At 36.2% G+C, this 25,719-nt stretch overlaps 1 long non-coding RNA gene across 1 annotated transcript in view; it reads right to left on the bottom strand.

The window, feature by feature from the left end:
* Window positions 1-1,231: 1,231 nt before the first annotated feature.
* Window positions 1,232-25,719, bottom strand: part of LOC148128818 (uncharacterized) — a 160,164-nt gene continuing 135,676 nt past the window's right edge. The window contains exon 3 of the long non-coding RNA XR_015745677.1: window positions 1,232-2,014. This is a non-coding gene — a long non-coding RNA (uncharacterized LOC148128818). The remainder of the gene's footprint in view (window positions 2,015-25,719) is intronic.

The following is a 25,719-nucleotide window of genomic DNA, read 5'->3' as shown; positions in this document are numbered from 1 at the left end:
TGATGTTCTATTTTGAAGCCTCTTTGTAGTTACCATTGTCTGGGAAAATGGACTGAAGGGTTACACAGTACCTACAAATATCCATGTAACTATTATTAATATTATTATAATGTCTTCCTTTGTACTGCAGCTCAATTAGGAAAGGATAGGAGAAATATTTTGTCACTCTGTCAAGTGCACAGGAAGTACTTTTGAGGCTTCTTTTTGACATGTACATTCTCTACTAATAATACAAGATTCCTCTTCAAGGAATGAGAATAAATCTACAGAATCTATGGTCCATTTAAATTAAATTAATAAATAAATGGGGTATTTTTTAAAAAAGTGATTAAATAAACATCTGAGATCATCAGGTTTCCTAAATGTCACATATGCTGAAAGAGCATGGACAACATAAAATGGGAAATTTGAATATGTCATGTCTGAATTGTAAGTGGCAACTATGTGTTCCAAAATATAGGGAATAATGAAAGGACCACACATTATAAAACTATATGATCATATATCATTATTAGAACTTTGATTTCAGCAATGAGGATTTATTCATTTTTGAACATTTGGAAAGATCTGATATTGTGAAAGAGCAAATAGTTGGTTGTTATTGTTCATTCTTTTCTTTGTAGCATATATAGTGACTATCTCTAGGATAATTTTAGTCTTGTCTAAGTATACATGATTATAACATTTCTTATAAATGGCAATGAAAAAAACCTGTGGAAACAAAACTAAAGTCATACTGTAATAAAACAGGGGACATAGCTACTGAACACATTATTATACCCCCTAGAGACTGGAATCCTATTGCATCAAATAAAATGAGGGGTAAAGGAGAAAAACTATTATTTTTGGCCTTTGATTTGAATGATTTAATTAAATTCTCTTTGATTAGACTTTTCAAATCATTTGGTCCTTTCGAGATAACACTAGGTTTTGTTATCAGTGACAATGTTTCCATGCAACAGGGTACATAATATTCTCCAGGCAAAGGTAACTAAAGACTAGCGCCATTTGACATATACCCTGCATTATTTTGGAAAGTGAATTCCATTTACCAAGCTACAAAAAGCATAAAGATCATGTACCGTAGGTACCATTTAGGGGGATAGTTTTGATATAAGCAGAAAATGTGCATGTCACACAAACAGTGTTATGAACAGTCATTTACTGTGGCCAGAACCTTAGACAAAATAAAGCAGGTGACTCAGGTTATAACATTGGGCAGAGATGCCTTGTAACCTATCATCTATCTATCATGCCTATCAGCAGTAAACAAGGATACCCTATCTATACTGAAATAGGATTTAGGTTCCAGTTTGATTACCTTCCATATAGAAAATGCTGGATTAAGGGACTCTTTTGTCCTTCTCAAGAGTCAAAACTTCTCAGGTAGGGCATGATGTTGGCCATTGATACAATTGTTTAAAAAAATCTACATAAGAAGATAGGAGCCTGCAGGACTGGGATCATCATCAAGCAAAAGGGAGGACAGAATATTAGAACTAGAAATATTAGTAATAAAGCCTAGGAGTGCTAGTAAACACTAATCACACTGACATATTTTAGTAGCACCTCTATAACAGAAATAACTTCATCTTTGATGCAAAAAAAAATTGGTGTATGTTTGTGAGCAATTTATTGAATTGTTCCCTCAGTCCATCACAGTTGGAGTTTTCTCCAATTGGACCATCTCATTCCAAATATCCTGCCTAACCGATCTTGTTTACTAGCCCTAAATTGTGTAAGTATTACTGATTTAATAAAAACTGAATTAATTATTAAAACTGAATCCATTTTTCTCCTTGGTTCTCTACCCTATACATTGGATAGTATGTAGATAATATGAAATTTCATCTTTCTAATAAGATAACATTTCTGCAGGTAACTTTGCCATCATTTGAAAGCAGTTGATCGTTTTCAAATCCCAATTACATCAAGATCCTGTTAGTTGATCCACTTCTCAGGAATGATATCCAGAAAAATAAAGATGAATGTGACAAATCCACAATACCCAATCCTGTAGGAAAAAAGAAAACCATTGGTTATGATTTGACTAGATTAATCGATGAATATTTATCCCTGACTTTTAGGCTATGATTGTGGTTGTCCATTGGTAATTTAGTACTTCACAGTAACATTGGCTAGAAACAACATTTTTTGAAACCTGTTAGATCTCCTGTTTCATCTTATTTTTTGTGACTATACTACAGCACTTTTTGCCTTAAATGAAATTTATATCACTTCTAGTGATGCTATGGAGAGGTCTGATTGCAATGATGGTAAAATAGTTTGAGAAACTTAAAATGTTAGTTCCAGCCCTGTGCTTTGCTTCATGGATTCCCTTCTGAACCTGAACATAAAAATAAAAACATAGATTATCTAGATTAGTAGAAAATATCTTGAGAAGCTACCTTGTTGTGCATACTCTCATTGTAGCTGTCTTGTGAATATGCACCTACACATAGCAACCATTTTGGAAGAATGGCCATAATCAAACCTCACATTTTAAAGAGTGTCTATTGGCCCAAGCTGACATACCTCTGTTTTGTTCAAACTCCAGATTAAATTGAACTATGCTGTCTGCACTTTTTTAGTCATATCATAGTACATAGTCATTAAAATTTCATCTTAATATGTAATATATATAAATGTAATTACTTTCCCATTTTTATCCATTTAATGTTATGGCATCATTAGTGTGCTGCAAAATTTCTTACAGCATATCAGTTTCTGGTATGTAATTATATTGCTACTTTACTTTCATTCTGATAGGCACCACAATTGTTTGCATTTCTATTCTAGAGATACTGCATAACCCCTGCTTTTATACAGAAGTTGGAAAGCATATAGATGAGATGTGCAGTTGATCCGATTAGCAAATTACAATAGAATGCTCATAAACTAAAGTGAATTGTATTGGAACAAAAGTATGTATTTTTAAATCAGTACTTGAAAAGCGACCTTCTAACAAATAACAAAATTATAACCATTCATCTCAACAATCAGTAATTCATAGCTGCTTGCAGCTTAGTCAATGAAACAGTAAGAGACACAACAGAAATGCTATATGTTTTTTATTTGCCAAATGCTTCTTTTTTCACAGTATTTTTTTATAAACCTTTCAATCTGCTCAAGGAGAAATAGAAACCCAAGCACGAAGGAATTGAAAATCTTATTTACGTACTTATCTATTATTTCACTCATTCCCTATCATCCCCTCCCAGGGGATATGCAAGGCAGCTGGCAGATTGGGAACACTTATGTAAGCCCTGGTATGTTTCTAAGTACTGATCATTATTGTAACCTTACTATTATTATATTACTTTCAGTTCTATTTTGTACATCTAAAACTTGCAATAATCATTATTTTAATCTGTTAACACACACCCCCACACCCCCAAAAAAGATAAAAGGACAAAAAGAGGTTCATTTTCTTGTAGGAGGTACCTAAGTTGGTTTTCAAGGCAACCTGTGTATTCATTTCTGATGATTGAATAAACTACCATATTAATAAAGAATTATAACTGACAATCAAGACCAACTGAAAACTCAGTATTTAAGCCTGGAAATACTATTCCGAATACTAAAATCAGTAAGTTTAATGGCTCTTACTTTTCTCTAGATACTTCAGATTGGTATAGAAGGAAACATTTTTAAAGGCTATTTATTTATTTGCTTGTTCCTTGACTGTAAGAATAGAAGAGGGAAGGAGTCTTATGCAATTTTGCTGCAGAAATTTGGTTGCTTAGGAACAAAAGGGAATTTGATCAATGTGTGTACTTATATGAAGAAATGTGTAAAAAACATATTTTCATTCAGCTATTCAACATATCTCTAAAATTATTATTCCTAACAGAACTGAATTTTCTTTTGCCATATTGAAATGGTGAACCAGATGATTTCGAGGTTTCAGATTTCATAGCTTAGTTTTATTCTAAACAATAAGTGTAATCTTCGTAACTGCTTAGCTTTATGCCTCAGGAAAATCAATATAAATATATTTTCAGTTATTTGTTCAGTCATACCTTTTATCTGTGCTGTCTTTGCTGTTAATGCTATGCATAAGCTTAGTTGTAAAAGAAAATAATGGACAACAGCATTAAGAAAATACAACTTCAGTGAGTTCAGTCATATTAGTTAAGATATTTCTTTGTACTTCTGTAAGGATATTGGATATTTTCTATAAGATAAGATGTAATCAACTGAAGTGTTATCCTATATTCCAGAGGTGGTATTCAGCAGGTTCTGACCAGTTCTGGAGAACCGATAGCGGAAATTTTGAGTTGTTTGGAGAACCGGCAAATACCACCTCTGACTGGAGATTTTACAGTATCCTTCCCCTGCCACCCCCACCAAGCCACGCCCACAGAACCGGTAGTAAAAATAATTGAATCCCACCACTGCTATATTCCTATATGTTTAGTTGGGAATAAGTCTCATCTTTTCTAAGTAGACATATTTAGGATTTTATTGAGCAGTTTCAAAAAAGCAAGGGAGGATCAGCTGGTTAGACATCTAATATTTAAGGGGAAACCATATATTATGTAATAAAAATGAATTATGTCCACACTTCTGATATAGGAACAAAATGATGTATTGACAGCAGCAAATGAGCAGATATTGGGAAGAACTTAAAACAGAATCCAAGTAAGGTAGAAATACTAATCGTATTCAGCCATTTTAAGAACTTGAGCAATCCATTTGATTTTTACCTCTTTGCTATTCATAGGACAAATTAAATCTTTGTATTTTTTTCCACACAAGCTTGGATCCTGTAAAAGCCACATGCATGTACTCATAAAAAGAAAAAGTTAGGCTTAGGATGGGGAAATCTTGGGCCATGCAAATGGCGGGCAAGTGTGTGAAGCTTCATTTTTGCATGTACAGGAGATAGGTTGTATGCATGAAACCATCCTTTCCCTCTGCCACCAACACCACTGCTGCTGCCAGTCTGTGGAACTAAAGAACTAAATATCATTTGAGCAAAATGACTGTTGCAGTTCATCTAGAGTACTTGTTGAACTGGCACTTTTATAATGCCTGAACATTGTTCATTAGTTAGGAGCCTGGAGGAAATTCCATTTTCAGTTATATTTTTAACATGTTGATGGAGCTGATACAATAGCATCTATGATCAGGAGTATTGGCTTTTATTGGCTTTAGATGATATACCTGCTGCACTAATTATGAGTATGAATCAAGCCACAGTCATACTCTAGTAAGCATAAAGCTGGACTGTATTCCTCCCTCTGTGGTCTTATCCATTTTGATCCATTTTTAATTGAAATATATAAGCATTTCTAATCAATCAACAATCAATAAATTAATAATGCCCAAAAAGTCAGTCAGTTCAATTAGTACAGGCCTAGCATAGGTAAGTCAATAAATTTAAATCTGATGCCATTTAGCATTCATTAGTTACTATTTTTGTGTCAATTCATCCAAAATGCATTGCTAAAATCTGCTACTTCAAAGAACATTTTATTCTATGATTGCCATGTGATACACTCCATCTGATTGAGATTCCAAAGATCATAAGAAATACAGCCTTTACTATTGTTGCATCTATATTCAGGAATTATGTTCCATGCCATATTGATAATAATTTACCGATAAACATACATTTAAATATAATTCTTTTGTTTGGGTTCTGTTAGGAATCTAACTTTTATATCTCCCTGCCACTAGGCACTTACAATTTTTGTAGTCCTGAAGATCAAGCAAACATTTTCAGACTAAGAACTGTATTATGGTATACCGAAGACTATCTAAAGTAGTGGTAGGATTTCCTTTATGTCTATAGGAAGAAGATAGTCAACATTCACACACATTTATTCCTTATATACACAACTAAACACAGAACATGAACTTTACTTTAGTACTGCAGAATGGAAAATCTGTCACATCCGAGGATAGCAGAATGGTTTAGGGCAATGAATAGGAGGTTCATAAAGACCAGCTGAATAGAGTCACTGTTATCATAACCATCTCTTTTCATTGCTTAATGGTGAGCAGATACATGCTTCTTTGGAAGACATTGTAACTTTTTCATTTGATTTATTTTAAATCCAAAAAGAATCCATTAGCCAGGCAGTCACATCCATTGAAAAGGAAAAGTTGCATAGGAAGCAGGAACTTCATCTTTTTAATGCAAAGGATGTGTATTCCATTCCCGGTTGTATAAACTCAGCATCACAGCAATCTCGTTACAAGATAAATGATAGTGTGAAACAATTGAGCTTATCAACAATTGCCTGAGCATCACAGTCAGTGTCTTTAATAATTATTCCATTTAATACAGCTAGTTACTTGCAAAACATATTCTGGATATAGCAATTTCTACCAATGGCTGTTTAGGAATGTGCAGGGACCATCATTTAACTCTAATATTGTTGGCATGTCAGAATTGATCATAGCTCTTGATGGAATACTTCTTGGTTTTTTATGGAGTGTGTCAAAGTGACATTTCCCATTGTTTAAGTAGGAGTGATATTTTACTTTATATTTTATCTAAAACTGTGGAGCAGATGACCTCCCAAAGGCTTAAATGCATGAATCCTCTATCTAGATTATAATTAATAGGGAACTAAGGTAGAAATTCATAACAAAAGGCTAAAGAGTTGGGCAGAGCAACTTGTCAAAAAGAAGGAAATTCCATCACAGATTAGCTTATTTTTAAGCATGTCAGGCTCTACATACAAACATGATCTATTACTTCCTTGCAATGGCTGTTTGGGTCCAGGTGCTCCAGGCAATGTCACAGACCGTTGTAAATTCTGTCTGAGTCAGGGCAATTCTGATTGATCTCTGAGTGTAAAATCGATAAGAAGACACTGTCATTTTCTTAAAGGATGAGCTTGAAAAGGAAAATAAATTAAGACTCTACTGAATGTCTATCTCCCATGCTCATTAATTCAGTGTGGTCTGTACTTTGTTAATGTTGTGTCCACAGCTTTAATCTTCCAGGTGCTCTTCCTGCAGAGAGTTGACAGCAACCTTTTATTATGTTATGTATATTTCATCTCCACGTGATGGAAATAAAATGCTTGTCTTCTTCCTCTCTTTAGTTCCTGATTAATCCGTTTTCTTATTTTTCAAAAATATATCACTTGAGTGCTGATTAACTTAAAAATGGAAAGCCATTGTCTTTTTTGTATGTCCTTCATCAGAGCTTTACCTGCAGATTGCTCATCTATCTTGGATTGTTGTAACAAATAATAACTCCTGCACATTTTCTCTGTGGTTATTCACAAGAAGATTAATTTACTTCTGCCCCTTTTCCTTCTTTTTCTCTTCATTTTGTCTATTTAAGATTAAACATGCTTTAACTTGATTTGGGGGTTCTGTTTGTAGGGAAAATGAGGGCAGCTAACAGAACGGATAACTTGTCCTTTACTATGTCAGTGGCTTGCCTAACAGTTTTATAACACGTGCCTTAGTTGTGAAACAATTAATGTCTAGACAACATCAATTATATTTTTAAGCCAAAGCACACCAGCATTTTCACAGATTTCTCTATTTACTTTTTCATTATGTCATGTTTTTTTTTCCTAAGTTGTAGGAGGTTTATTTCCAATTTTCTGAGATGTCTGCAAACTTATCCCTCATTTGATTTACATCCTTAGAGGATGAAAATAGAGATTCCTATATTAATATTAAATAAAGATTTATTGTACAGTGATAGTTTATTTAGCAACTTTGTTTGGTACAGTAGACTATGAAGGTTTTTTTTTTTACGTTAAACTGAGACAAGCTGAGATGATACAACAGTGATTGGTGTTATTCGAGACAATGACAAATCTGCATACAGACAGGAGGTTGTACAATTTGCCTCATGGTGTGACTGGAACAATCTGGAACTGAACACATTCAAAACCTAGAAATGGTGGTAAACTTTTGGAGAAATTTTACCATATTACCACCTCTTACAATACTAGACAATACAGATCAACAGTAGAGGCCTTCAAATTCCTAGGTTCTCCCTTTCCTGAAGGCGGTTGCAGCGGTGGTCAGAAATGGCCACCTCAAAGAAGAACTAGACCAGAAAAGAATGTGCAGGAGGAAGATAAGAAGAGAAAGTTTTGGTTGACCAGGTTGAATTGAAAAAGCAACAACGTAAGGTACCCTGGAATTTGAATTATAAAAAATAACATTATTCCCAAAGAAGACTTTGAAGCAGTGAAGGAGAGAGGGAAGGGAAAGAATTTGACTATGAGACACAAGAAGAAACGCTTGTAGAAGAAGAAGGTTGGGACAAAGAAGAAGCCATCTTTAATGACCAAGTAACTTTATGTGGGGGGGGGGAAGGAAAGGGGGGAAAGAGAGTGAAAAGTTTAAGATTTGAAAAAACAAAAAAAAAGAATAGTTTGAAAAATAATTACAATATTAGGAAGCAACAGAAGAGAGGATTACAGAATTAGAAGTAGAGAGACAAGGGGGCAAAAAGGGGAGGGAGAAGGAGAGGGGGAAGAAGGAAAGGAAAAGAAGTTATAAAAGACAGAAACAAGATATAGAGAAACAGGGAAAATGTATAAGGAATGAAAGTATAAACCTATTTAGAGATAATGGGTGAAAATTTAATTGAAAAAGGAATTCTGCAAAGGTACATAAGATAGTATTGTTATATTAGAAATAGAAATAATTTTATAAAATATGAAACAATGTATGATTAAAATGATGGATAAAATACTTATGGTAATGCAGTGGAATGTTTGTTAATAAATAAATGAAATAAAGAGAATGAGAGAATGAAATTAGGAAAGGATGGGAACATTTTAATTATAATTGATGATTTATAAATGATGATTTATATAAGTGAAGAGAAATATGAAAAAAAAAGAATTATGGAAAGTTTATAAGCATTCCCAAGGAAATATGATATTCAATTGAAAAGAATTGTTAAAGACGTTAAGATTCTAACTAATATTAATGATAGAATTTAATTGGAATGGAATGAGTGTTTTATTTACTATTGTTTATATATATATATATATATATATATATATATATATATATATATATATATATATATATATATATATATATATATGTTTTCTTAAGTTTCATGGTACTTACATGTATGGTGTTCGGCTTGGTTCGGGTATTTTCCCACGCCATTGTAGTTCTTTTAAAGTTGTAGCAACGTTTCAGCAGAATCTCATCTGCCATCATCAGGCTTCTGTATTGTGTCCGTCTGTGGGTCAGACTTTTACAGTGGTTTCAGATTTAAATTTGGGGCAGCCTATTGCTGTGCCAGAATGGTTTTTTCTTCATCCTGATTGGTTGGGAGTCTTGGTCTGTGTTTATTGGTCTCGGAGTTTGCTGTGTTCTGCTTGATGGGTGTCTCTGATATCTTCTGTCTGTTTTTTGGCTCTTTTTGTATCTTGATTGGCTGGCAGCATTGTGTTACTTTAATGGAGGCCTTTAGTGCAGCTTGGCTTTGGGTAAATGGACGGCTATCATTAGTTAGGAAGCTGGGTTTCATCTGGGTGCCTGGTTGGGGTGTGTTTGAGCTGGAGGTATCAGGGGGGATCTGTTTGTGCCCAGGTGTTTGCCTGGCTTGTGGTGTGGAGATTTTTTGTTTGTGAGTGCAGGCTTCCAAATGATTGACAGCCTGGTGGAATCATCTCTTCTGTTCATGCTTTCTGGTCTTTTTTCAATCTCTATGGCTTCTCTGATGACTCTGTGGCTAGGGTTTTCCATAGTGGCCAGGGTTTTGGTGCCATTGAAGTTGATGCTATGACCTGTAGCTTCCATGTGTTGGACTAGTGAGGAAGTGTGTTCCAGCTTTTTTGACTGCATTTTTGTGTTCATCCAGGCGGGTACTTATTCTTCTATTGGTCTGTCCAATGTATGTGGCCGGGCATGATGCACAGGGGACTTCGTATATGCCTTGGTTTTCCAGGTCAATTTTATCTTTGGGGTTGCTAAGGATGGCTGCTATTTTTCTGTCTGTTTTGAAGGCAGTCCTGATGTGATGTCTGTGTAGTACCTTACTAATTTTGTCTGTAGTACCTCTTATGTAGGGCAGGACAGCTGTTCCATAGGTCTGTTCATCTTCTGGGTCTCTATTATGTTTCAGTGTGTTTTTGTGGATCAAGCTGGTGATTTTGCTTTTGTGGAAGCCGTTGGCTGTCAGTACTTTAGTCAGGGTGCATAGTTCAGCCTTAATGTGTGTCTTGTCTGCCAGGCGTTTGGTTCTGGTAATTAGTGTTTTCGCCACGGAGTTTATCTGTGCTGGGTGGTGGTGGGATTGGGCGTTGAGGTAGCGGTTGGTGTGTGTTTTCTTCTGGTATATGGTGTGTCCTAGTGTGCCATCTGTTTTTTTGTAGATTAGTACATCTAGGAATGGTAATTGTTTGTTTGTTTCTGTTTCCATGGTGAACTTGATTTTGGGGTGTGCGCTGTTTAGGTGTGTTAGGAAATTGTTTAGGTTTTCTTTGATTTGGCCCCATGGACAAAGAAGCACAGAGAAGCACAGAGCCGAAGAAGCAAGCCTGAAGATGATGAATGAGACTTCATCGAAACGTTGCCTAGATACTTTGAATCTTACGCGGGAGAAAACCCGAATAACCAAAGATCCATATATATATATATATATATATATATATATATATATATATATATATATATATATACACACACACACACATATACATATTAAGAAAATAGTGTGTATTTTAAGAATGTACCAAGCAGAATTCGACTGGAAGTTATGTACTATATTGAATGTTATAATTTTAAAAGCATAAATTGAAGTTTGAATAAGAGTTGAATGGATAAAATTAAAAGATATAAAGGTGTCATACTCCAATTAGTAACTACAGGGGAAAATTTGTTTAATGAGAAAAGACAATATGAAATTGAGACAGGACAGACAAAAGTATAAATATAATGATTAGAAAGACATTGAAACTTAGAAAAAGATATATAATTGAATTTAGATATGAGATAATTAAAAATAAAGTTGAGAAAACCAAGGGAGGGGAAAAATTATGGAGAAAATGTTAAAATAGTAATAATATATGGAATAGAACACAAAGATGAATATGAAATTGACTTTGTGTCTGTATGGAGAAGTGATAACCCGAGATCATGCTATTCTCAAAAAAAGATGTTTTATTTGTATTATGTTTTTGTGAAAACCCAAATAAAATTTATATTAAAAAAAACCAATTATCTAGTTTCTATCATATCACAAGACCTAAAATGGACACCTAATATCAAAAACATCATCAAAAAAGCACAACAAAGAATGTTCTTTCTGTGCCAACTCAGAAAGCTCAAACTGCCCAAGGAGCTGCTGATACAGTTCTACAAAGGAATTATTGAGTCTGTCATCTGCATCTCTATAACTGTCTGGTTTGGTTCTGCAACCCAACAAGACAGACATAAATTTCAGAGAGTAATTAGGACTGCAGAAAAAACAATTACTACCAATTTGCCTTCCATTGAGGACTTGTATACTGCACAAGTCAAAAAGAGGGCTGTGAAAATATTTACAGACCCCTCACATCTTGGACGTAAACTGTTTCAACTCCTACCTTCAAAACAACACCACAGAGCATTGCACACCGGAACAACTAGACAAAAGGACAGTTTTCCCAAATGCCATCATTCTGCTAAACAAATAATTCCTTCAACACTATCAAACTATTTAAGTCTGCAATACTATTACTATTAATTCTCCCATCTTTCCTTTCACCCATCTCTTCCCACTTATGACTGTATGACTATAACTTTGTTGCTTGTATCTTAAAGATTTTTATTGACTGTTTCCTAGTATGATTTGATTGCTTATTGTACCCTATTACTATTATTAAATGTTGTATCTTATGATTCTTGACTCTTGATGAATGCATCTTTTCTTTTATGTACACTGAGACCATATGCACCAAGACTGGCCATATTTCACTGGCCATCGGCCTGCCAATTTTTCAGCAAGATTATTCTATGAGCAGTTACAGAAATGGCAATGGCTTTGGTTGCAAATCTGGTGCTATTTAAGTTGGCATCTGCAGTAAATTCAGCTGCTGCTACTAGCTTGTGGATGTCCTGATGGACCCAGACATCCATAGCAGAAATTCTGTCCTGTAGTTGATGAAGCCAGCATAAGGAGGCCCTAATGAAGAATGAGGCAGCTGATGCAGCTTTGACCACCCAGACAGCTGCCTGGCGTGTACACTGGAGGGACTATTCAATTCTTTTATTCTCTGTCTTCAATGCTTTCTCTGGATCTGTAGGGTTCAATGAAGAAGATAGCAAGGCTGCAACTGGACTATCCACTGATGGCACCTGCAACGAGCTATTAAGTTCAGAGCCCATATTGAAATAGCGGTGTTCATTAGCCGACAATATAACCGCTGTCTAGGAGAGTCCAGCTGTTTTTTAATCAAATTTTAAAATAATCTTGAGGCTGGAACCATTACAAGGCATACATTTGGCTCAGCAAAGAATTGGTCTGGAGGAGCAGTTGTATCATTCTCTACATCCCCAACATCAGCTTCTGACTCTAACTGGGCCGTCTTCCTAGCCTTGAACAATAAGAAATTATGGGATTCAAAGAGACCAGAGAAGGCAGGTCTCTCAGGGGCCATGTCTTCATCCTCAGAGAAGTCCGATTCTCTCTTCTCTTCCTCTGATGCTCTAGATGGGAGGCTATGGATGGATGGGTCAGGAGAAGCCCTGTCCCTCAAGGATTGTCTATTTCTAGAATGGATGGAAGGCTCCAGATCTGAATATCCAGACACCACAGATTCAGGCCTTTTCATTGCTTAAAGGCCTTCCACAATTCCCTGCCTAATAGCTTTTGAGATAATTGCCTCCATGTGAGCAGGCAATTCTTGATCTGCCCCCTCAGGATCACTTGGGCCTGCAGTCATGGACGTAAAAGTTGCCTCCACTCCTGGTCTAGGTCTCTTAGGAGGAGGTTCCCAAGAATCATCCTGGAAGGCTGTGTGAGGATCCCATTCATAATTCCTGGCTCCTTCTAGAAGCTGAGGTTCAGCAGATGCAGATGAGCCATCAGGGGACCAGGCCTGCAACCGAGGCCTACACATAGAAGTAGTAGTCCCAGGCTCAATCTAAAACTGGAGGCTCAGCAGAAGAACTGACTCATCTGGGGGTGGTGATCTGAGGCTCCTCCCCCAGCCTCACAGTGGCTTTTCTCAACCTGTTTATCTAGAGCTTTCTTTCTTCTTAAGGCATCCTGCTCTTCTGCCCTAGAAGGCTTTTTAGGTTCAGGAGCCTTTTTCTTTTGCCTGCCCCTAAATGTAGAGGGGCTATGGCCATCTTTCTGTTTTTTATCCATCATCCTAACTGGATGGATTAGGGGCTATAGAACTGTCAGAGGGAAAGATTGGTTCCTGGTGAGGGAGGGGATGAAGTGTTACTTTCACATTTAACTGCTTACCTTGCCCTTTAGGTGTCATCCAGAATAAGTAGTTCCTCTTACCTCTGAACCGGCGAAACAGGCCTGGAGACGCTTATTGCTGGGCTGCAGCCATGCCCTGCCCGTCACCACAATCAAGGAAAGGACTTGCATACAGATCTACTGGTGCCCACATGAATCCTCAGTGCTGTAACCGCTCACCCAGCACTGGCAATCTGGTCAGTACTGTGCCACCAGCTGGGCTTCTATTGTCTACTCTCTTCCACCTCAACCACTGCCACATGGTTGCACCACCCAGCTGGGATTGGGCTGACTGCCTGATCAAGTGGCCTGCTGCTGTGCTGCTGTGAAGCGCTCCTCTTCTTATTGGGCTGATTGCCCGCTCTGCCGCTTGCTACTGCGCTACTGTACTTTGCAGCTGATTCCAAACAGGCCGATCATCCATGCTGCTGCTGTGCTGCCATGCTGAACAGCTGAAGCCTTTATGGGGCCGATCGCTGGAAGCCACTCTAACCACTCCCATGCGGTCGTGGCTTAAAGCACTAGGGCAGCTGCCCTAAGCGCTCCCACCAAGACTGGGGTTTTTAAAAACCCTCTTTCTTAGCTGCAGCTTTCCAATCTCTGATTTTTCCTCTTTCTCACTGTTTAAGATTCTTTATATGGAAAAAAAGGCCTCTACGTCCAATATGAAGTGGAGCCCCTGGGTGGACTGAGTTGAAAACTGGGGTGTGGCCACAGCACAGAGCGGAGCTTCAATTAATGTGCAGGCTTAGTCCAATAGGCCGAGGACTTGAGCCTACCCACTCTCTCTGGACTCTCAGAGCCACAGAGAGGAAAATCAAAAATTCTGAATTCTCAAATATGAGAAATAATTCACCTCTGTCAGTGTCCTTGATATTATTGCCTGCATTTGGACCAATTGCACATTCGTTAAGTACCCCATAGAGACATCCTTTAAGGTACCATCAATAAAATAAATTGTCAGCTTATTTTGTATTATAGGTGATGATAAGGCAGCCAACATATGCTGGAAAGGAAGCCAGAGATTTCATTCTATTACTCTGGGAAAACCTAGTGTTTAAAAGTCCAGCTGTTGCTTCCCAAATGTATTTTCAAATAAAAAAAAGAGTCAGAGCTTTGCTAGAACAAATATGGAGCAATAGGATCATTTTGCATTGTAAATGCTGCCTCCAATAACCTAGTTAATTTTTTACTTTAATACATTTTTTAAAAGAGTTCTTACGCATCATCAAGAAGAGCAACAAAGATGATCAGGGAACTGGAAGTTAAATATATAAAGAACAGTTGCAAGAATTGGGTTTGTGTAGTTTAATGAAAAGAAGGGCTAGAGGGTGACATGATAGCATTGTTCAAATATCTAACTGCCACAAAGAAGAGGGGATCAATCTATTCTCCAAAGCACTAGAAGGCAGGACAAGAAGCAATGGGTGGAAACTAATTAAGGTAATTAAGGATGCAGTATTTCAAATGTGGCTTTTCCAAGAAATTATAAAGTGGTATTAACACTTAACTTGATTCTATCCCTCTGTTTTATGCAGCCTAGAACTAGGCTGGATTTTTGGCAGCTGCAGCACACTGTTGGCTCGTATTTAAATGATCGTCCACTAGGACTCCAAGATTTCCCTCACAGTTACTACTATTGAGTGAGGTACCACATATATTGTACCTGTGGATTTTGTTTTTCTTGCCTAAATGTAGAACTTTACTTTTTTTCACCATTAAATTTCATTTTGTTAGATAGCGCCCAATGTTCAAGTCTGTCAAGATCCTTCTGTATCTTAAGCTCATCTTCTGGAGCTATTCCTGCCAGCTTGGTGTCATCTGCAAATTTGATGAGTTCCCCATCTGTCCCCTTGTCCAAATAATTGGTGTAGATGTTGAAGAGTACTGGGCCTAAAACAGAACCTTGGAGTACCCCACTGCATACTTCTCTCCACGTAGATGCATTTCCATTGAAGATTGCACATTGAGTGTGGTTGATCAGCCAGTTATGAATCCATCTGGTGGTGATGCTGTCTAATCCACATTTTTTCTATCTTATTAAATAGTAGGTTATGGCCTACTTTATCAAATGCCTTGCTGAAGTCCAAGTGAATTATATTCACAGCATTCCTCTGGTTCACCAATTTTTCTGAAATAGCATAGGATTTCTTACTCGTGCAAGGTATTGGATTAGTAGACTTCCTAGGTCCCTCTCAACTCTATTATTCTGTTATTCAGTCCTACCTGGATCAATGGGCCTAGTGCATGCACAAAAATCAGCAAGCCACAAATATGAACAAGAGAACGAGAACCCTCCTCAACTGTGGCTTCCTGGCTGCTGGTGTTGAAGGCAGGATACTGCCTATGATTTCAGAACATAGCCTTGGAGCCATCAGTAGCTGTTCTCTACCAAAATCTATACACTCTCCTTTTAAAACAATCTAAACCATTGCCATTACCTCATCTTATGGAATTGAATTCTACAATTTAACAATGTGATGGGCAAAGAAGCACCCATGAATCATTTTGGGCCTTAAATGCCACTTAAACCCAGTTATCTCTTGTGTGATCAGTGTAAAAGCAGTCTTCCAAATAACCAATTGCTGGCTGATTTGAAGAGTGCTTCTATCTCACGTGGGCTAGAAGAGACATACTAACAGCTCTGCCAGCAAAACATAGTTTTCTTCCTTATGCTTATTCCAAACCCTATTCCAAAGAATACAAGAACATTCCAGCAATCTGAATGTCTTATAGATCTGCAATGATTTTTAGCAATATAAGTTGTCAAGGTTGAGAAAAACTACACTATATCTATAAAACAAACTATAAGATGGTGTTTGTTTCTATCTAAGCCTGCAAATTATAAGAACATATTCTAAAACTATAAAAATATTTCATGAAACATCAGCAAATACATTGACAATAGTTATTAAATGCAAATTTAATGGCCACTCTCCATTACCACATTTATGTACTCTTCTGTAGATAACAAGGATACAGATTTAGATTCTTTTCATCATACAGGTGATGATCCATATTTACCCTGAGAAGGGAAATAATTGTGGTGTCCTAGGATTAAACATCATTCAAATATTATCCCTTTTAGATTCAAGCATATAATTGATTGTGCTGCCAATGTAATTAAAAATGTTGGTGTAATAATGAACTCATTTTTATATCCATATGATATTTAGCTTCAAAGGGCAGGCAATTCAGAAAATAGTTACTGTGGATATTGATAGTGACACAGAGTCCTTATATTGTAGCTTCGATCAGTCAATACATTCTGGATATTTTTGTTTGTTTGCAGGCTTGTGATAATCAGTCACATTGGTTTTTGGATTAATTATATGTATCTAATTAAAGAAGAAACACTATTTTAGGCTGTATTAAGATCAGCTGTTTATTACAGTGGCTTCCATTTATGTCTATCTAACATTTATTTTTGAAGAAAATTTTGAGAGAAAAATGAAAAAAAACAAACACCCACTGTTGCCCATGATCTTCTTTGATTAAAAGCAGAGAGTGTCCTCTTAATCCAAAAATTTGGAAGTGGTTTTAGGGGCTGTATGACTCACACTATTTCTTTTCTCCAGGACATCCTCTGGAATTGTTGAGAATTTTTTTCAGAACTTGTAACTTTAATCATAGGTGCAGTTATGATGGCTAATGAGAACAGAATGCTAGTAGTCCCGATTTCCATCATTGAGCGAAGACCATACAGGAATGGACCTCAAATGTCTACAGTTTATAATTTCCTGCCAGCTTTCTCATTGATTTTGCCTGTGGGAAGCTGGCAAGGAATTTCAGAAATTGCGATCCTGTGACTGTAGTTCATTACAATGTCAAAATTATGAGCCAGGTACCAAGCGTGCAGGTCATAATTGTGTGACTGCATGGATGCTGTGAAGGCCAAAACTGGGAGGATTCATCATAAATACAATTTGTTCAGTACCATTATAACTTTCAATAGTCACTGATTGAATGATCATAACCAAGAACGATTTGCATTACTTTTCTGGAATATTCTGTAGAATTGACAGCCAGCAATGTTTTTTGAGCTTTTGAATAGAGCAGTATTTATATACAGTAGGATATTCTTCCTTGTACTAAAATATTAGTATAAAGGCCTTTTATATCAAAGAGCTTTTGCAGAAATGGAAGAGATACTAAATTTGAGTTGTACATATAATGCTGTTACCATCAAGAGAAAAGAAACATGCCACTACAATTGGAGATTCGAGAAAAAGCACCTGGCTGCAAAATTGCTACTATGGTAACATTATCAATTCAGATGCTTTTAAGATATTCCTGGGTTACAGTAGATGAGATCTGATGAACATATATTCAACTTCATGCAAATGGTGTAACAAGGGACAGCCATTTAGGAAGAGGACAGTAATTCAGTGTGGCACTGGCATGTTTGTGTTCTCCTATTGGTGAGCTGGAGGGCACTTATTGAATTATTATGATCCCAGGTTGATTTCAATGCTTTAAGGACAGAAAAATTGAAGGAAGTTTTATCTTGGTTTCAGACCATTTCAAGGACTGACAAAAACCAGTGGTGGTGTAGAAGTGCTTTAAATTTCTCAACTTGGGAAACTTAAAAATGATATTATTCATACACACCTGTCATGTTGTATAATATCAGTATAGTCATGATGCCTTATATAAAGTGGCACTCATAGACCTGGACATGGGCAATTGAACTCAAATGAATAGGTAATTGCATCCAATCATCTCAGCCTGTTTTGATGGTTAGCTACTTTGGAATGCACTTACAGTGCATTCACCTGCTCAATAGGATCTTTTAAAAAAATTCTCAAAAGTAGGGGTGGTAAATCAGTCTAGTACAAATAGTCTAGTACAATTTTCAGCTTTAAAGATGAACTGGTAAGGATCTTGGGGTGTCTGGTTTAAAATTTCCAAGAGCCATTGTTGCTGAGAAATATAATGCTTTCTATGAATTTTCTATTGTGCTCATATTCTAGTTGCTCTCTCTAGACTGATCAAAAGACCAATTATTTGAAAATCAGCACCAGTCTTTTGAGTTTCCTCTTGTTAGGCAAAAACGAATCCATAAGCTGTACTACAGGTCCAATTGTTTGATAAGGCAGAAAATTGAACACAAAAGAAACTACAAATGCTATGAGTGGGAAGATTTCAATATTGTATTAAAAGTAGGGAGCATATAATTAAATCATTTTTTTCTTAATAGAAGTAGTAATATGAAATGTATGTTCATAAAACAATATTTTAACCTTTTACATGCCTCAGCATTGCTAAGCATAGTGACTTTAAAGCTAGCTGTGACTCCAAAAGTCTAGGGTGCTTTCTTTTCCATGTAATTGCTTTACTTATATATCTTTGCCAATTTGTGCCTAAGCTTTTATTGTGTATGAAGAGTGAAGAGCTAGTTACTGTATACCTTATATAGTAGCACCTCTGGTCATGATCATATTTCGTTCCACAACTTTGATCGTAACCTGATTTGGTCGTGACTCGAACTTAATTTTGGAAATTTTGTGCTTACAAAAAATTGGCATGGAAGGGGAAATTGGCCATGAAAATGTGTGTGTGTGTGTGTGTGTGTGTGTGTGTGTGTGTATGTGTGTGTGTGTGAATTTTTTGGTCGGAACCTGATTTGGTCATGGTCAGAAGCGTTCGTGACCAGACGTTCTATTGTAGTTGTAGCTTAGACATCATATAAAATATTATTTTGCCAAGATAAAGTATGTTTGAGTGAAACTCCAAATTCAAGAAGTGAGGAGTAGAAGGCATCATACATAAAGTATAAATATTAAGTGCTGTAAAAGGGACAACACTTCATGTTTTTACTATAATTTGCTTCCAAGTTAGATAAAAGATTTCAGAGTTGTCTTTAATTGGGGTAAACAGTAATGTACTGTATGCTCCACAAAACCATTGCTTTAACTTTTCTTACATATATTGCAGTGATATGCGTAAGAATGAAAATGAATAATCAAAACAGCTAGAAATATGATGGCAACTATCAAAAAGGGCAGGCAATGATGAAAGTCTTCCATGCCCAGCATAATAAATTCAAGTGTTATGTTAAAAGAAGAGGTGATAGTGATTTTTCAGACAACACTCTGCATGTGTGCATATTTATTTATTTTATTTATTTGATTTGCCAATTGTTTACAAGATAATAAGTATAAGTGTATACATAGTTGTGAATACATGAAATGGGTACATATAAGAAAAATAAAAGAAGAATAAGAGAAACAATAGGACAGGGACGGTAGGCACAATGGTGCGCTTATGCACGCCCCCTACAGACCTCTTAGGAAAGGGGTGAGGTCAATAGTAGACAGTCTAAGGTTAAAGTTTTTGGGGTTTGGGGAAGAGACTACAGAGTCGGGTAGAGTATTCCAGACATTGACCACTCTATTGCTGAAGTCGTATTTCCTGCAATCAAGTTTGGTGCGGTTAACCTTGAGTTTGTATCTATTGTGTGCTCTTGTGTTGTTATGGTTGAAGCTGAAGTATTCATTGACAGGTAGGACATTGCAATGTATGATTTTATATACCATGCTTAAGTCGGACCGAAGACGGCGCATAATATGTCACACACATATGTCTGTGTGCTTGTGTGCACATGCACACACTCACTTCTAACCTTGATGGCTTAAAGAGGGAGAACAAGCTTTCTCCATTACACCATTCTCATTTAATCCTGATCCGCCACTTAGCTTCTCAAATTAAATTGGACAAGCCCAATGCCAGGGCTCTTTCAGCTGGACCTCATGTGTAAAATTGGCATACAAGGGGTTTGAAAGAGTGCCCCCCAGGACTTGTCACATCAGCTCAGCTCAGCTTCAGCTGCTCTACTGGAGTCCTGGGCAGGGTCAAAATCCTCAGTGGTGTTAACACCATGGGCCACTGTGGAGAAACAGCCCTGCGGGACAAGTCTCCAACAGTGTCCCTCATTCCATCCCCCTCACCTGCCTTTGCCATTCAACACATAACATCACAGCATCAAATATTCATGAAGCCGCCAACTAGAGGCTGGCTTCTGCAGGTGGCTGTTACATGAGTAATTGCCGGAGACTTCCCTCTGCAGCGTAAAATTGTTTTCATTATGTGTCATACACACACACAGTCAAGCAAGTGTTTGGTCTGAGTGGTTTCCCAAGAGCTAGAGGGAGGTGGGACTTCACTTAAACAGCCGCTTTTGGCTTACAAGAGGGAGGGAGGGTGAGTGGGAGAGAAGGGGCAGCAACAACAGCAGGCAAAAGCTCATCATTAACTCTCTTCTCTTGTCAATAAAAAAAAAAAAAAACAACAGAAGTGAATGTGGAAAACTCTCATAAAGATTATCCTAAATGTCTCAGTTATTGGGAAGAACTTCAGGATCTTCAGCTGTTCTTAGGGTACTTAAAGCTGCTTCAGCTGAAAGAAGAGAGTAAGTTTCCACCTGACTGAAGTTCCCATGGTTTGCCTTGCAAGACGATAAGCAGGTTTCAGCAACAAACTCCTGCATTGTGAGACGATAATGCGCAGTCAGGTCTCCCCATTTTGATTCAAGGGTGCCTTTTTCTTTCCCCCCTGTGGTGGACTAATCACAGCTCCACTTTGTTTAATTGCAGCAAAGAGAGAATGTGTTTAAGAAGTCATTCTGGCCTCCTTTGAATGAATGCTCAGATTCCTTCAAGACAATAAACAGGATGCATAAGAAATAAGATTTAATTTTCAGATCAAAATAGGCAGAGTGAAAAGGGATATTTTTTGTGAGTGGGTTTTTTTTTTTTTTTGGTTGTTAGCAAAAGATATGGGAGATGCAGCTCTAAAAGAGGTTGGGAACTTTGTGAAAAGAAAAGAAAGCAGCAACAAGTGAGATTAAGGTCTTCGTTTTTTATACAGCTTAAGCTGTTTTTGCATAGTGGGAGGATCAGTACAAGAATAAAACCTTTCCAGAATTGGTGGGTTGATAGCCTGCTGGGCACTTTGCTTCTGATAAAAATGCTTGTAAAAGTATGTCAAGCCCTTGATAATTGACACAGATTTACCCACCGTAATTTTGCAACTAAGACCTGGAAAACCTTGGATTCAGAGTATTGTAAATTATCACTCAAGGGTCATGAACTCCATACTACAGGGAGGGTTGGGTGGAAAAGCATTTATCAATCAAAGCATTATTTGGGAGACAAGGAAAAAACCTAACCAATACCCCCACCCCTAGCCCATATTCTACACAAGCCATCTCAATTCCCTTAAATTCAATGGGAAACCTCTCTTTGGCTTCAGGTTAAAACACATGCACAAAATGGAAAAATAAAATTTTATTACAATATGATTACAAAATGTTTAAAATTACAATTTTACAACAAATGTTTTTAATTCCATTGCTTAAAAGCTTCCATTCAAACATTTGCTATTTTCAAATAGGAGACAAATAGGAAACAATATCCTGAAACATTCTTTATCAAGTTTTTTTGATGCCTATATAATGTTAGTATGATTTAGAATATATCTTGGAGTACCTATACTGAAAGTTCTTTAGTTGATAGATACAACTGTATGGTGTCACACACACACACACACACATCTATTTAACACCAGTTCAATCTGGAGAGGTGCTCAGTTGCTGCTGAGTTTGGTAAACAACTTGTTTCTTTCAGAAGATCTTTTGCATACATTTGCAAATCACTATCAGCCGAACTTTTTATCAGAAGTGAAGTGACATGCCTTTTGTTTCTAGCAGTCACTGACAGTGAACTGTGAGGTCCTGATAATTCTGAGCAAGAATTTAGCATAAAATAACCTTCAAGAGCATCTGCTGCAGTCTTTCTCTCCCCATTGAGGTGAATCACTGAGGTTATTTGCAACAGTGAAAAGCTATGCTTGGAAAGTATTTCTGTTTTGTAATGAATGGTGGAGTTTCTTTTGGTCTCAGCCACTACGGGCCCCCTCTGAATGCAGCAGTGACTGCTTTAAACTGAAAACCACAACCTATTTGAATGTAGCATTATGCCTAGTGGCTCTCTGAGTGAAAAGCGGCTTTAAAAAGTTAGGTATATTATTGCCAAAAAGAGCTAAATAGCATTGTCAGCAATTTGAGAAGGGATAGGTTCTTTCTCCAGCCCTTCCCCCAAACTCCATTCTGGACAGCTGTTAGTGACTTACCAAACTTTTCATATGGATATGTATGTTAATGACAGGCAATGAACTGCAGATGAAGAGTCCCAAACACAGACGGAACTCTTCAGTGCACATCAAAAGCCTTTACAAAAGGAGCAGTAAAAGAGGCAGTGATGGTGGAGCCTTCACTTTTGTACACTGAATTAGTTCTGCAAGCAATGAAACTGATCTTTTCTCTTTGCCAGAAAAGTCTGGTGATTTTTGTGAGACTCATTAGCACACGAGGCATTTGTGAAGATAATTGACTGCCGCTGATACTACTGGCTGTCACAACAGTGTCAACCGTGTATGTGCTTTTTAAATAGTATTTCTCTCTCTCATTTTTCCTCCTTTTTCTTTAAATGATTCTGTAAAGATCTCTAATCCTACTGAATGGAAAGAAGGAAGAAAAGAAAGAAAGAATTTCCTTCCTTCCCTCTTCCCTCCCATCTTCCCTTCCTTCCTTCTTTCCGTTTTCTTTCTTTCTTTCTTTCTTTCTTTCTTTCTTTCTTTCTTTCTTTCTTTCTTTCTTTCTTTCTTTCTTTCTTTCTTTCTATGTATTACAATTATTGGTTGCGCAACGAAGTCTAAGCAAAATCTAGTGAAGCTTCAGACAACTGAACTTGCAGTAAATATTGAACATTAGCAAATAAGGTGTGGGTGAAAGAACAAGAATATTACAGCAGAATTACCAATGTAAAACAATAAGTAATCCAGGTTCTTGAAGCTTTTTCTCTGACATTCTCCTTTTTCCAGTCTTTGCTTAATGAAAGAAAAGTTAACACTTTTCAATTTTCAATTTATATAAGAAACACAAAAGAATGTCTTGAGTTGGGAAACTTAGATTTCTTTGGAAACTGCACCCCCCCCTTTTTTTTTGTCTTTGGGAATAAGATATATTCCCTATTTTTTAAGAGTATACAACATGAGGAAAAGGAAAGGACTGCTAATTCTTCTGCACATAATTTATTATATACAGAAGTGATGTACCATTTTGCTTTCTCCAATACGATAATGATGTACTTAATAGGTTTTTTCCCACCCTCATGAGTGCAAATTGAATTGAATTTACACTGAAAGTGTATGTCTATGTGTGCAAGCATCAGTGTAAAAGAATAAATTATGACCAGCAGCATCTGGCTATGCTATTGTTCAGTAAATGGAGAGATTGTTAATGCTGTGAGCTCTATGCTCCAGCCAGTTCTCAATATTACCAGAAATGTAGAAGAAAACACATTACAGGTTAAACTATGTTTTTTAAAGTCTTTTTGCAAATATTTTTTCTTTATGCATCCCCCCTCCTCCCAATACACTTTTGGAATGGGATTAAGGCACCTTTAAAAATGTACATTAAAATTCCAATAATTTATATGCGATAACATAGTCCAGATATATTACAGAAAACTTATATACAAATTTCATAGCATTAAAAATATGATTTTCCAATATTAAAGGTGCATTTTTCTAATTGACCACGATGGGTACCTTTCAGAACTGTTACAATTTAATGCTAACACAACTGTTTTCCAATTTTTGGATTGCATAATAATAGCATCCTTTACATGCATTAATTTTTCAATAACTATGTATAAAATGCAATGTATAAATTACAATATTTAGAAAGAATTCTCATGAAAATATTGAACATGGATTCTACTTCTCAGAAGAAATCTTAGATATTGTTATGAAATGAAGTTTATCTCCAGTATCTATCCATGCAATGTCCTTTAGCACAATCATATGAATGTTTATTGCAGGAAATCTTATTGGGATGTATCAACCCAAGCAATTATTGTTTAACTTAATTTCACTGATTTTAACAGTGATATTCTTATTATCAACTCTGAATCCAAAACAGTTAATTCAGTGAGTTTATTCCTAGTTAAAGATTACAGCTTCAGGGGACATTTTGTACTTTATAATTATTGTTCTACCTATTCAATATATTTTTAAATGGCAAATTTATGCACATGTGAATTCTTTAAACAATAACTATTCACATGGCCTGCTTAAATTCAGTTTAAATTGATGAATTGAAAGCAAAATTGTTGTATTCAGGATTTTACTCATAATAATTACTCTGAAATTTGTCACAAGCAAACTTTGAGGAGAAAAAAATACATTTCAAAGACATCGTCACCTGAAATCAGACTAAATACTTATATGGTGCTTAATCTCTCTTTACTCCTCTCACCTATCTTCAGATTTGTGGTAACCATGATAAGAAATCCCTCTTGAATCATCACTTCTCCTTAGAGCAGTATTTGATAACAATTTCTTTATTTGCTTATTTATTAATGTATTTAAGTTATGTTTGATGAAATAAACAAAATGTTAAAAAGTTATATTTATGTATAACTTACCAAGCACATCTAAATTATATTAAAGTATCCAAAATATATTTACAATCCCCAAGGCATGTCACAACTTTTGAGTATCCCTAATGTTTGGAAATTGAAAGTTGACAAATTTGACATGTCCTAGACCTAAACTCTCTCTCTCTCTCTCTCTCTCTCTCTCTCTCTCTCTGTGTGTGTGTGTGTATGTATTTATTTATATAACCATCCAAGTCTTACACAGGTGATTCCAGGAGGCTTTCAACAATTTAAAATTTAATTTTAAAACAAAAATGGGATTATATGAACAAATGCAAGATATTGTTAAAGCTACCAGTTTCTCTTCAAATTAGGTGTACAACCTAATATAAACTAGATCTTTACTATAATTGACACAGAATTTTCATCTTGACTATGGCTCCTGATTGGCTACATAATTTGGTAAATAAGCAACTAGAATCTGGTACCCTACCACAGAATATTTAAAAAATCTAACTTCCAGGTATGCTACATCTGTTTTGTAAACTCTTAAATTTCTTTCAGTGCATTACATATTTTTTTTTATTATTATTGTAAGCCACCTTCAATGCTACACTTTGTCAATGCTGGAGGAATATAGAGTACATAAAAGAAGAAAATAAATATATAGCATTCAGATATACTACATAGTATTTTGATTTAGTTCAGATTTACAATCTTTCTTGCTATTCCTATTCAATCATTTTTGCTAAGTTATATTATTAAATGCTTTTCTTTTATGAGTATAGCTGTTAGTAGTTCCTTTTAAACTGTCAAATTTTTTCTTCAATTTTTTGACCCATAGGCTAAAAATGGCACCAAACAGGAGTT

Source organism: Notechis scutatus, chromosome Z, assembly GCF_049901735.1.
Source record: "Notechis scutatus isolate UNSWTSFEM ecotype Mainland chromosome Z, rNotScu1.2, whole genome shotgun sequence".
NCBI lineage: Eukaryota > Metazoa > Chordata > Lepidosauria > Squamata > Elapidae > Notechis > Notechis scutatus.
This window is presented reverse-complemented; position numbering and strand designations above follow the sequence as displayed.